The sequence below is a fragment of the Ursus arctos genome, unplaced genomic scaffold (assembly GCF_023065955.2).
Source record: "Ursus arctos isolate Adak ecotype North America unplaced genomic scaffold, UrsArc2.0 scaffold_11, whole genome shotgun sequence".
Taxonomy (NCBI): domain Eukaryota; kingdom Metazoa; phylum Chordata; class Mammalia; order Carnivora; family Ursidae; genus Ursus; species Ursus arctos.
Genome location: NW_026622775.1, coordinates 43,885,407 through 43,899,706, shown reverse-complemented (window position 1 = coordinate 43,899,706; position 14,300 = coordinate 43,885,407). Strand labels below are relative to the sequence as shown.

The window sequence follows — 14,300 nt, the reverse complement described above, 5'->3', positions numbered from 1 at the left end:
TATTCCTCTTTTTGCTATTGTAAGATAGAGGACACCATTTAGGCACAATGGCAGTTGACAGCTGGGAATGAAATGGAACTCAGTGGAGATCAAGATAAATAGTACATATAGTTCTTAAACCCCAAAGACTCACTATAAGTCTCAGGTCCTTACATATAGGGAAAAATTAATTCTGATATAGGGGCACACAACACAAATGGCCAGAAGAAGCAACCTTCTGAGTCAATCACTGGAACAGGTGCACACGCAGAGACTGACCTGTAAGAACCTTGATCTGAGAGAGAGCTCTTCCAGCACATACCAGCACAGGGAAAACTAGATCACATAGGTAAAGAGCAAGGAGCAGAACTTGTCTTTCCCACAGCCCTGGCTCAGTGTTTTAGTGAAGAGAAATAACTGGCTTGTATCAGAATTCCTAGTATATCACTTGTACTTGTATATAAATTATGCATACATTAATCATACATATGTTACATAACTGAATAGAATGTTTTATTTTTAAAATTAAGATTTCTCAGAGCTTAACAAATCTTTTCTTTTCTTTTCTTTTTTTTTTTTTTAAGTAGGCTCTACACCCAGCGCAGAGCCCAACCCAGGACTCAAAACTCAGGACCGCTGAGCTGAGATCAAGAGTCAGAAGTTCAACAGGCTGAGCCACCCAGGGGCCCCTCAACAAATCTTTGCTAATGTTCCCAAGGTACCAAGTTAAAAAATAATACACAGTCCAGATATTGTTTGTGGACAAATGGAGCATAGGATGCCAAACAATAACTGTTAAGATTCTGAAAAAACAAAACAAACTGCGTAGTGTGCCTTAAAGACGGTTTCTTTCATAGCACTTAGTGACAACTGTTTATTCCACAGTCTACACCATTAAGGTAAGAAAATACATTAATAAAAAAGTTAGCTTGTTTTTAAGGAAAATCTATTCCACATTTCTCAGAAGGAATAGGTATATATTCCTTAATATTACATATATTATATATAATATCACATATAAGATTGTATATATATATACAATTATATATAAAATTGTAAGAATATAACAATATTACTGTATTTTTATTTAAGTTATTCAGTAATCTTTGGGGAACCAAATCAGGTTCCCACGTAATTAATGTCTTTCCATCAATGCTCTGTCATTTAGAATTCATGAGACACTATCACATGTATCAAGCCATTCACATTCCGATGGCATGGACACATGTATTTTCTGACATTTTTGGGGAGCCAGACTGATAGATAAGTTAAATTGCAAGTAAGGGACTATGTAACTATTTAAACAATGACATCCAAAGGATACTAACTTATATGCAGGCATGAACTTACCAAGAGTCTACACAACACAATTCAGAGACAGTAGTATGATAAACCCCATATTTTCCAGATCAGTCTTCTGAAAAGACACACTGACGCTGCATTTGACTTCAGAACACCACATGTACAAATCCCAGAAAAGGAATGGGAATGGAGCAAAAGAAAGAAAGAAAGAAAGAAAGAAAAGAAGGGAGAGAGGGAGGAAGTGTCGACAGGAGGAAGGAAGGAAGAGAAAGGGCTAAAAATTGAAGTAAAGCATTTAAAAGTCTCAAGAGTTTTAGGAATAAGCTAAATAAATAACAACAATAGTATTACCTGGCCAGCAAAATAGTTAATGTAACCTTAGACTAAAGTAATGGGGGGAAAAACTCCAACACAAGGATAAGATTAGCTTCAGATGTCTAAGTGTACTATATTCTTCCCTGGTCAGAAGCCATATGGAGTTTTGATTTTAAAAGGAAAATGGAAAAACTGAAGAGCATGAAAAGAAAACTGAGGGGCTCTAAAACATACCTTATGGATCATGATGAAAGGAACCAGGGTGCCAACCTAGGGAAGAGATGACATCAGGGAGCAGAGGTTTAGGTCTTTCAACATATGGACGTTTCTCATATACAATGAGGACTGGTAGACAGTGATAGAAGTTGGTTCAGCATAATCTGAAAGCCCTTACAATCAGTGCTTCCCAAAGAATAAATGGGTTTGTTTGGGGAGGTAAATTCTTATTTACTGTATGCTCAAGAAAATACTAAACAATCATATAGTAAATATATTGTACAGTGTATTCAAGCACTAGATGAATAGCTGTATTTCATGAGAATAAGGGATCTCGTAGTTTTTAATAAGCACTGTGTATGTGCCTGGTAATTATCACTTCAAGGAACTGTGTTATACATGTATTTACTTCTTGCATATTGTTTGTCTCCCATAAGAACATAAGATCCATTAGGATAGGGCCTTGTCATCCCTACTCATCACTTTACTGCCATCCCTGGGAAATAGCAGGTATGCAACGGATGCCATTAAATAAATGTTGGCATTCCTTTTAACCATCAAACATCCCTGAGTAGCAGGCACAGCTCTCCCCATTTCCCAATGATGAGAATTAGATCCACTACGTTATGATAACTTGACCAAGCTGTTCAAATAGAACTAGTTGTGACTCCCAAATCCAGGCTGGTTCCTACATTTGAAATTTTTAGGAAGGAAAAGCAAAGGAAAAACAGTAGGTAAATAAGTGGTGCGTTGCCATATGGAATGTCCCTCTCTACTCCCCTATGTCACTTGTTGCCCTGGTTTCTTTTATTAGCTCACCCACCAATGGTGGTTTACCTATTGACCTAACTACTAAATGAAAATTAGGTAACATTTTCAAATAAATTAGAGCTTAGAAGGTGATCTACTTATACCTTCAGTTGTATTTCTTGACTGCTTTCAATTTTGACATGCAAAAAACCAGAATAAGAACGAGATTCTACTTCGGAGTGCATATACATGCTAGCAAACGTCAGTCTTATTCCCCGGGGGGGCAATGCAATACTGAGCAAACAGTAATGCCTGTGCCTTTAAATTTAGCTTATGCAAAACATTTGCTAGAGTACCATACCTTTGTATTTGAAAAAAAAAAAAAAGGAAGAAAAAGGTATACGAAGGCATTTACTCTTTTTATTGTTTTCATCATTCAATAAAGGACTTTAATCCAGTGGTTTAGAACCTTCAGATCAAAGAGCATAATATACCACATTATAAAATAGCACAGTATATGAGGAAAGAACATATACTTTGTGCATTTATATTCTTGCAAATTTCGTTTCTTCACCTAAAAACAAAACAATAGTTTAAAATTGTGGTGCATTAAATCTAGAAGAAAACACAAAATCTTGAACTTTATCATTTTGCAATAGTGGAAAGTTCAGGCCCAGAGAGTTTCAGTGATCTGCATTGCAGAGCAAGTTAGGGCAGATTGGGGGGAGGGGGGAGAACCAAAACAGAAGTCTCTTAGCTTCCATTCTGTTGTTCTTTCTACCAAAACATCCTGCTTCTTATCTTCCAGTGATGTCCGTTCACTAAAAAAGAACGAGAATATATTGGTTCTTCGCATAATGCAACCCATGTATAACAGAACGCTTAGAAATAAATTTTAACTTAAACCAACAAAATGCACCAACAGAAATAAAAATGAAATTATAGTAACTGCATGGTAAATATTTCCATTTGATACATTTTGCATATTTAGATGGCTTCTATAGTTGATATATATTTTGGAAGGTGGCTTCTCTGTTAGTGGAAAATATCTCACACATTGGCTTAAGTAGAAGCTCACACACACACACACACACACACGTGCATACACACTGGCCTATGTGATGAAAAAAGTGCAAAGCAAAGCTATTATTAATTTTTTAATGACAAGTGGGAGCACAGAGGTCTTTGATCTTGCCATCCACATGACAGACTGGTATTTAATGTAGTTCAGGAAAATAAAGCAAATCAAAGTAAAACATTTTTAATTAGTGGTTTAACTATGTGATTAATGATGCCTTTTTAAAGAAAATGCCTGTACCAGTAAATGAAAAACTCATTATTTCTAAAAGCTGGTTTCTTCTACTTAATGACCTCTCCTAATAGGCAGATAAATTGAACTACAACGTATGAAACCTATTAGCCTGAACATTTTCACAGGGAACAAAATTGAATGTTGTGTTGCAGGTTGTTGATCAACTAATCTGAAAGTAATGAAACAAACAACATTATACAAAGGCTTCTATTAAAATGGCATGCAACTAGCTTTTAAACAACCACACAACAGAGCTGAATCTTAATGGCATAACGGAATAATCTGTGCTGAAATGAAAAGCACTCATGAAAAGATTAAATTAGTCCTTGAAATCACAATTCTCGTTGTGTTAATACACTTTGTTTATTTATTTGGGGGGAAATTTCAACCCTATTTGGAATGTCCAGAAAATAAAATTTGACCATGAAAAGAAGTAGAAAAAGTCTTCAAATATCTGGTTAAAAATACTGGCAGTGCACAGAATTCAAAATCACAAGTCTCTTAAAAGTCAGTAAAACAGTGACTTTATCAGTAGAATATTATACCAAAGACGTGGCCTCTGGGGTCAGCTGAACTTTGTATGACTCCAGCTTAGCAATTTCACAGATAAATGTCTTCGAATGTAGCCTGAACCTCACTGAAACTCAGTGGGCTCATCTGTAAATTGGAGATAATAATATTACCTATTTGGAAGGGTTAGAGTGAGGTGTGCAATGATGTATGTAAAGCATTTAGCATGTATGAGTTTTAGATACTATTTTTATTGACCATAAGTATTGTTATACTATATGCTGTTAAAAGGTGGTTAATATCTTTATTGATTAATTGTGATGACTAGTATATAAAGGGTCCCAAAAGCAAAGACGGTATAACCACCTCTTTGAAAACCAATTTCCCTACACTCTTTGTACGATTAAAATCTCAAAATAAAACACAAATATGACTGTTGTCTTCAGAGTCTTCCTGAGATGATCAAATATCACCCATGACTACAGAATTTAACATACCTTAACTTGACTTTTTGCAGGGAGGGTATATATTTATTTCAAGTGTGAGATAATTCGTTTATTGAATATAGTTTAATACACTAGCAAACTTTTCGTTGGAACTGAGGTCATGATCTCAGTCTGAAAAGTATGGGAAGTGCTCATAGCCTTTCTCCCCATCTGCCAAAATCATGCTCATTCTTTAATGCGTAAATGCTATTTTTTTCCCCAAAAAGACTTATGCCAAAGCCCAAGTCAAGTTCTATTGTTCTTTTCTCTCTGGCACGATGCTGGGTTTCTTGTATTTCTGCTTGGCCGTTCTTTCATTCTGTTCCTATTATAATTGTCTTACTTGTGTAGACCACTGGCTGTGATCTGAAATAGCTTCTGAGTGTATCTCAAACACTCAGAGGTAACAAGGACAGACATGACTTGGATCTTATCTCCTTTTCTAGTCTTTCCCTGAACTGTTGTCTCCACTGCTCATGGTTCAGTTCACCACCACCCACCTGTACCAGAATCTGTCTGGAAGGCTTTATTCCTAGCTCTCCATGTGTCTGTTCTCACCCTTCTGGTTTCAGCTCAAAAGTTGACCCTCAAGAGGGGCTTTCTCTGGCCACACTTTCAAAGTATCCAAGCCACCACCATCTCACCTGGACCATAGCAATAGCTATGCAACCAGGCTCCCAGTTGCCATTCTTGACTTGCGTCCTCACTATTAAATCAGTCGGAGTGTCATTTAACAAATAAGTCAAGGGAAGATGGTGGCAACTTCATAGTTTTTGAAGATCCCTAATTCCCCCCACAAAAACAAAAGAAAAAAAAAGGAGGAAGAGAAAAATGAGTAAAAGGATGAACAAATGAACAAATAAATAAATAAATAAATCCTACAGACAGACAGACACACTACATCTGGAAAAAATGAATAACAAGGCGTCTTCCAAGAGTTCCAGTATGCAAATGGATGGGGCCAAGTCACCAAAAGCAAAATGATCTGGTTGATTGTCAGCAGTTATGTGGAAGGAATAGAGAAGGAAAATATACTTCTAACAGTTCTAAGACCCAAGGGGGAAAAAAAAACCACAAAGAGGTAATAATCCTCAAATTAAGGGGTCTCCATATGGGTTGAAAAATTCAGTGAGCTAATCTGAAAGCTTAGCCAAATCTGCAACTAGGCTTCACTTATGGGCAAATACAAGGGAAACCCACAAAGTTTAGAAGAGTCTGGGCCCCAGACACCAAAGTAAACCAAAAGAAAGAAGAGTGGGACTGACTGATAAGTTAAAAGGAGTAAGTAATGAGTTTGAAAACTGAAAGAAGAAACAAACAAAAAAATACATATATCTAAAATCTGGTTCTTTGAAAAAAAAAAAGCAAAGAGGAACAAAATGTATAAAACAAAAAATGAGAAAAGTAACCATAGAATTATGAAATGTATAAAATTATAAGACATTACTTTTTATTAGATTAAGTAAATAAATGGAAAAGTAAAACAAAGTGTATCATCATCTAGAAAACTAATTTAAATACATTTATAATATATTGGCATTGTTATGTACACCATTGTGTCTATTATTCAGTTACACGTACACACACACACACATACACACACCCCTACACATGGTGGTACAATCTTCAGATGGAAATGATCTGTCCTACCGTAGGTAGAGAAATGATGTAATAATTTCTGGAGTTGTACAATACATTTTTTCATCTTCTGAAAAGAAGAAAATTATTTTCTGTTGGAACCTCAAGCATAAAGGGCCCCACATGATTTAAGCTCCTTTTGTCATTGCCATGTAATAGAGTGCTCATATCTTGCAGAGAAAATGCAGCCACAATAGGGAACACAGATACAGAGAAGGCTGTGCTGGATATAGGGAGAGAATGCTCTAGTATCTCATAAGCATAGTAAGTATTTTATAAGCACAAGAGAGCAAAGCAAATGGTCCTCAGTATAATCAAGAAATAAAGACTCTTAAATAAATATCAAAGAATTGACATTGAATAAGAATGTGTTATCACATATCAAATCTTATGATATAAAAGTCTTGAAACAAAAGATAATTTGGTTGAAGTGAAACATGAGACACACAGAAGATACACATGGATCCCTCAGAAAAAGTGGTTAAGGGGGTCCTGGGTGGCTCAGCCGGTTAAGCATCTCATTCTTGGTTTCAGCTGAGGTCATGATCTCGGGGTCATGATATGGAGCCCTGCCTGAGGTCTGGGCGTGGGGCCTGCTAAAGATTGTCTCTCTCCCTCTCCCTCTGCCCGTCCCCCATGCTCTCTCTCAATACGTAAATAAATAAATAGCCAAAAATGTTAAAATAAGAAAGAAAGAAAGAAAGAAAGAAAGAAAGAGAAAGAGAAAGAGGAAGAGAGGAAGAAAGCAAGAAAACAAGAGAAAGAAAGAAAGAAAGAAAGAAAGAAAGAAAGAAAGAAAGAAAGAAAGAAAGAAAGAAAGAGGTTAAGTGTCAATGCTAGCTCCCTAGAGGAGAGGCTGATGTCAGAACTCTCATTATATCTTCACTAATGTACTGTGTAGGACTATGTATTAGGAAATATGTATAATTTTCATTTCAGAGTTTGAGTTTGAGTGCTTCCTCATAAAATTATCACATGATCCAATAAGTCCACTTCTAGGTACATACTCAAAATAATGCAAAACAGGGACTTGAGCAGGTATTTATACACCCGTGTTCGTAGCAACATTATTCATAACGGTCAACAAGTGGAAATAACCCAAACCTTCCTTCGAAGCATGAATGGAAAAACGAAGTGTGTCTAAATATACAAGGGAATATTATTTAGTCTTAACAAGGAGTGAAGCTCTGGTACGTGCTACGGCGTGGGTGAAACTTAAAAACATACTGAATGAAAGAAGCCAGACAAAAGGACAAATATTGCATGATTCCACTTATATGAGGTACCTAGACTGGTTAAATTTATAGAGATAGGAAATAGAATAGTGGCTACCAGGGGCCAGAGGAGGGGATTCTGGGGAGTTATTGTTTAATGTGTATAGAGTTTCAATGTGGGATCATGAAAAAATTTTGGAGATGAGGCCTGGTGATGGTTGCACAACACGGTGAATGCATTCCACTGCGTTGCACATGTCAAAATGGTTACTATGGTAAATTTTATGTTACATATGTTTTATGACAGAAAAAAGTCTTACTATTTATATCTAAGGTCAGGCCCACTTCTACTTCAGATGCCTAAGTGTTGCCAGTTAACATACTTTTTAACTAATTTGCAATTTTAAAATCTCATATAGATATTATAATTTTGTACTTAAAATGTTGGATCTTCAAATGCAATTCATTCATTCAACATGAATTTGTATACTTCCTCTTCCAGAAACTGCTGAACAATAGGATTCCATATACAAGGCACGGCACGAGGTGTTCCTTCAAATTATTCTCTCTTTAGATTGTATGCAGAAAATTCATACTCTATTGTGGATAAAGCTATTTATGAAGATAAATTACATTCAATTAGGAGATAAAGAGATTTATCCAGCATTGGATAAAGCTGAGAAAGTGCTAGGCTACTCGTGCTAGGCTAACCATGCTAGGCTAACCGTGAGCAAAGGTGAGAGGGAAGGAAAATTGAATGGAAGTTTTCTATGTTTTTATACAGTAGGAGAAAGCGTCGGCAAGACAGATGGCATCGAAGGTATTTTTCTTGGGAACAGGCTTGCCTGGTATCCCGATTGTGCTCAGTCATTGGTGGGGACTTGGCTGTGGGAAGCATGGCACAGGTGCAAACACACATGGTGGTACATTTCAGAGGGCAGTGGGTGAAGTTCTTGGCCACTTATGTTCCGCAGAGTTAAAGGTCTGGGAGGCTCAGACTCGTGGCTGGGTAAGTATTCGATATCCAAGTGTAACACATGGCGTACCTTGAGGGAAATGGTGCCCCTTAAGAAAACATCTGTAAGCGGATACACGAAATTTGTTAATAATGACCCAATTTATATACTCTCTGGAGTATAAAAAATGCTCCACATCACTTGGCATCAGGGAAATACAAATCCACAATAAGATACCACCTCACACCTGTCAGAATGGCTAAAATTAACAAGTCAGGAAACAACAGATGTTGGTGAGGATGTGGAGAAGGGGGAACCCTACTACACTTTCAGTGGGAATGCAAGCTGGTACAGACATTCTGGAAAAGGTATGGAGGTCCTTCAAGACATTAGCAATAGAGCTACCCTATGACCCAGCAATTGCACTATTAGGTATTTACCCCAAAGATACAAATGTAGTGACCCGAAGGGACACATGTGCCCCAATGTTTATAGCAGCAGTGTCCACAATAGCCAAACTATGGAAAGAGCCAAGATGTCCTTCAACAGATGAATGGATAAAGAAGATGTGGTTCATATATACAATGGAATATTACTCAGCCATCAGAAGGATGAATACTTACCATTTACATCGACATGGTTGGAACTAGAGGGTATTATGCTGAGCGAAATAAGTCAATCAGAGAAAGACAATTATCATATGGTTTCACTCATATGTGGAATTTAAGAAAACGTGCAGAGAATAATAGGGGAAAGGAGGGAAAACCGAATGGTAAGTAATCAGAGAGAGAGACAAACCATAAGAGACTCTTAACCATAGGAAATAAACTGAGGGTTGCTGGAGGGGAGAGGTGTGGGGGGATGGGGTAATTGATTGAAGGGCGTTAAGGAGGACCAGTGATGTGATGAGCACTGGGTGTTATATGCAAATGATGAATTACTGATCTCTATATCTGAAACTAATAATGTTACTACATGTTGGCTAATTGAATTTAAATAAAAATAAATAAATAAATATGAAGTCTTCCAATCCATAAACACAGAATGTCTTTCCACTTATATATGTTTTCTTTAATTTCTTGCAGCAATGTTTTGTAGTTTTCAGTGAATAAGTCTTTTACCTCCTTGGTTAAATTTTTCCTAAGTTATTTTATTCTTTCTGATGGTATTATAAAAAATAGAATTATTTTTCTTAGCATTCTTTTTGAATTGTTCATTGTTAGTGTACAAAAATGCAGCTTATTTTTGCGTGTTGACTTTGTATCCTGCAACTTTGCTGACTTCATGTATCAGTTCTAGTATTTTGTGTGTATGTGTGATATTTAGAGTTTTCTATATATAAGGCCATGTCACCTGTGAACAGAAATAATTTTATTTCTTCCTTTTCAATTTGGATGTCGTTTATTCCTTTACTTGGCCATTTGCCTTGGCTAGGACTCCCAGTACTGTGAAAGTGAATATCTTTGTATTTTCTCTGATCTTAAAGGAAAGTTTTCCCCCATCTTTCACCATTCAATATGGTGTTGGTTGTGGGTTTTTCATATATGGGCTTTATTATGCTGGGGTAATTTCTTTCTATTCCTAGTTTGATGAGTGTTTTTTTTTTAATATTTTATTTATTTATTTGACAGAGAGAGATAGCCAGTGAGAGAAGGAACACAAGCAGGGGGAGTGGGAGAGGGAGAAGCAGGCTCCCAACGGAGGAGCCTGATGTGGGGCTCGATCCCAGAACGCCGGGATCACGCCCTGAGCCGAAGGCAGACACTTGACTGACTGAGCCACCCAGGTGCCCCTGTTGAGTGTTTTTATCATGAGTTTTGTAAATGTTCTTTCTGCATCAATTGAGATCATCATGTGGTTTTTCTCCATTTTATTGATGTGGCTTATTACACTGATTGATTTTCATATGTTAACCCATCTTTAAATTCCAGGAATAAGTCTTTCTTAGTCATGGTATATAATCTTTTTCATATGCTGCTGAATTTGTTTTCTGGTATTTTGTTGAAGACTTTTTGTATCAATATTCATGAGAGATGCTGGCCTGCACTTTTCTTGTAGTGTCTCTTGCTGGCTATGATGATAACACTGGCATCATAGAATGAGTAAGGAAGTTCTCTCTCCTCTTCAGTTTTGGGGAAGAGTTTGAAAAGGAATTACCTTAATTCTTCTTTAAATGTTTGATAGACTTCACCATGAAGCCATCTGGTCCAGTAAGACTTTGCAGTACAAACAGAAACCTGGCAAGATACTGGTACTAATCCGACTGTGCTCCAAGGGGAAGTAGTGATTTCTTGATAGGATTGGATCAAACAAAATATAGATAATTTGTTCAGTTTAATTTAGAGTAAATGGCAAAGCCTCCCATTCTACGTAATAAAGTTAAGGTCAGTTGGTGAATTGAAAAATATTGCTTAGTGGGCCAATTCAGTGACTTACTCTCACCATTAGCTTTGGAAGCCTAATTAAGAGTACGCTGAAACTCACTGCACTTATGTTTCCCAATCCTTAGGAACTGACTGAAGTGAAATGAGAGAGAAAGCCATCATTTCTCTAATAAAAATAAAGTGCATTTTTACCTACTTGGAATTCTATTTCTAAGCAGTGGAACAGAATGATGTGATGCAATTAGCTTTCTTTTTCATACAGATCAAGACATCACAGCCTTCGTTTCTCTACTTTTCCAGCAGTTAGGTAACACAGATGAAGTGGTATTAATTTATGGTTGTGAATATCTGGTTCAGAGAACTGACCTCTCCTTAGTGGTTTTGGGCATACTTTTTATAGGCTTTTTGGAGTCTCTATGTGGTCTAATAGAGTAGCAGAATGATGTCCTACAGTATTTACATAAATCTCTTAAGTTCCAGTGATTGAATTAACCATGAGGAAAATACAGATTCTAGGGTAAATAAAATAAATTTTCTAAATGCATAAAGAATAAGCATTACAAACATGAATTAAAATTAACTTGCCTAAGATGGGCTAATAAATCTTTATAAATATCAATTTTCAATCATATCAATAATATTATTCTAGAGACACTCAAAATTAATGTCTTTATCACAGCTACAAAATTAAATATATTTCACTAAATTCTTCCAAAATTTAAAGAGTACTGTAATTCAGTTTTAAAGACCTCTTAAAACTAAATAAATAACCAATACATTTTTGTTAAAAATCTTCTTCTTACTCAATCTATGAGCCTGGAAATACTTTTTAAACAACACACATATTTTTAAGTAAATAACATTTGCAAAGTGCCTTTACACATTTTGAAAAGATAGCAGAGTAGATAATAAGTATTTAGGATTAGAGAACAAAAAGTGACTTAACCAATTTGTTGTATGTTTTGTATTTGCATTTATAAACTGACAGTTGTCAACATCTTTTCATGGTGTAACTATTCACACTTGAGACAGGTCGATGTGTGTATGAGTCTATTCCACATTTTTCAGCCTGTTTAGTATTCCTGGCCAGGGCTATGTAAGTGCCACTTGAGTTTCTCAGTCCCTGAAGCAGCAACAAAAGCATGCACCCATTTATACAAAAAGCCCCTGGAAACATGCTCCCAGAGGAGATCCTCTGACCTTGAGGCATTCTAGCGCTTCATGCAAGTTCTGAAAACCTGTTTTAAATATTTTCACAACAAAGATGCACTTAATGGTTATTTTGTGATTGCAATTTTTATAATAATTGCCTTTTGTGACTGGAGATAAAGTTGATTGACTAAAGGAAGAGTAGCTAGATAGCCTCTTTAAAACTGTACATCAAAAGTGATGAAAGGCATAGGTAAAGATAGTGATGCGGCTTTTGAAACAAAATTTCCCAAAAGGTGAAGCACTGTCTCATTCATTTGTTAAAATTTAATTCACTTTTATTTAGACCACAATTATATTTTCAGATTGTAAGAGTAAATCGTATTTTTCAATCCCTTGAAAATGAACTTAAGCGTACAACTGACATAATTAAAAATGCATGTAATTGGCAAGACAGTTATCAACTATTAAGTAACTGAACATCAGACATAAGCTTTGGCTGTTCATCACGGGACCTTGGCTTATTAACTTCCTTAAGATTTCTTTTAAAAGAGTGAAAAGGAGTTACTGGGTTTATACAGGAATACCATATTACATAATAGTACTTTGGAACTGGAAAATGTTACGATATTTACAGGACTAGGGTGGGTTTTTTTTCCATATTTAGACAATGGCATCATCACAACTTAGTATTGGAGGAAACATTAAGGTACTCTGATTGTTTCAAGTTGAGTTTTGTGGGAAACAGACCAAGATGAAGATCTGTGTGCAAGACATTTCTTAGGAAGTGCTCTTGAAATCGGCCACTTGTGGGAGAGAGAAAAGCAGGAATAGGCAAAGCTAAGAGTTAAGATGAAATGCAGCCCAAAAGGCCATTGTTGACCCCAAGTGGAGTTTGGGGCTAGGAAGGGTTTTTGGTGAAGTCTTGTATTGATCAGGCATTGCAGTCAGGATATCCTGGAAGGAGGTAAGACCCATGACAAAGCAATTACCTTCAACTGAAGCTCTGTGGCGAGGGCTGACATCTTCAGGCTGTAATCCCATCTGCTGCAGGAATAACGAAGCCCCTCATTCCCTAAGGGAGAAAAAGATTGAAAAGCAGATAATTTTGTTATGACTGTGGACTTCTACTGTCTGATGTAGCTCAGTGTTCCAATGCGATGACTAGTCATAGACTTCCTCTCTTACCTTTTAGATTGTGACAGTGGTGACTTGCGGAGTCTGGTGTAGTTTGTGATTCTTTATACTTCACCTTCCAAGACAGTGCTATTGTATCTGCTATTAAATGTTTTATAGCTGTCTGTGTGTGCACCGGCCCCTCACACCTTGCTACTGCAGCATGCCCCCCTCCCCCACAGATGGCCGGCTGCTACATCTGCATGTGCTTGTCGAATAACTTTCTCCAAAACCCTTCAAGACTGCTGTCTCTTCATTATGCAGTCTAGATGTGCCAGGAAATTAACATGCCCCATTTTCTCAGCACTCCATCTTCAACCAGGAGCTGTCTTGAACTGCAAACGTCACAGCGCTCTGGCCCCCGGCTGGCCCGTGCTTTATACCATTATCCAGAGTGTGCCAGAAGTAATAGCACTGGTCAGCTAGAATGGGAGCCGGTTTGATTACACGGGCTGCCTTTCCTGGTTCAATTCTCCATTGTCTTACTGTTGCGTCTTGCACCTCCCAAAACCACTACTTTTGCTCTTGGCCTTGTCTCAAATTCTTCTGGGGGAACCCAAACTAAGATCATATCTTTTCACTCTAGAGCTTTATGAAGCAGCGTAAAATAAATTGAATGGATCTTGGAATCAGACTACACTGCTGGGATAGAGATATTAAATTCTCCACATATTTGCTCTAAAATTTTGAACAAATCAACGAAACTCTTTGAGACTTGATTTCATAGCCAGAGTTAGCTAAACTCAAGGTTAAGGGCACCCTCCTCCAGCCTGCCAAGTCTGCCTCAGTTGTGCAATGAGATTGACAAACTGCAGAGTCTGAGAGGACAGTCCCCACAAAACTGCCTTTAATTCATATGCCAGCTGAGAGGTTGAAGGTCCCTGGGACCACTCTCATTTCAGAGCACCTGGCTA

The 14,300-nt window shown here is 37.0% G+C and overlaps 1 long non-coding RNA gene across 1 annotated transcript; it reads right to left on the bottom strand.

Moving 5' to 3' along the window:
* Nucleotides 1–3,132: 3,132 nt before the first annotated feature.
* On the bottom strand, nucleotides 3,133–14,010 carry LOC113255495 (uncharacterized). The gene is made up of 3 exons (XR_003316319.4): nucleotides 13,399–14,010; nucleotides 13,203–13,285; nucleotides 3,133–3,383 (listed from the first exon to the last, which is right to left on the bottom strand). It is a non-coding gene; the product is annotated as an uncharacterized LOC113255495 (long non-coding RNA).
* Between the last annotated feature and the right edge of the window lie 290 nt (nucleotides 14,011–14,300).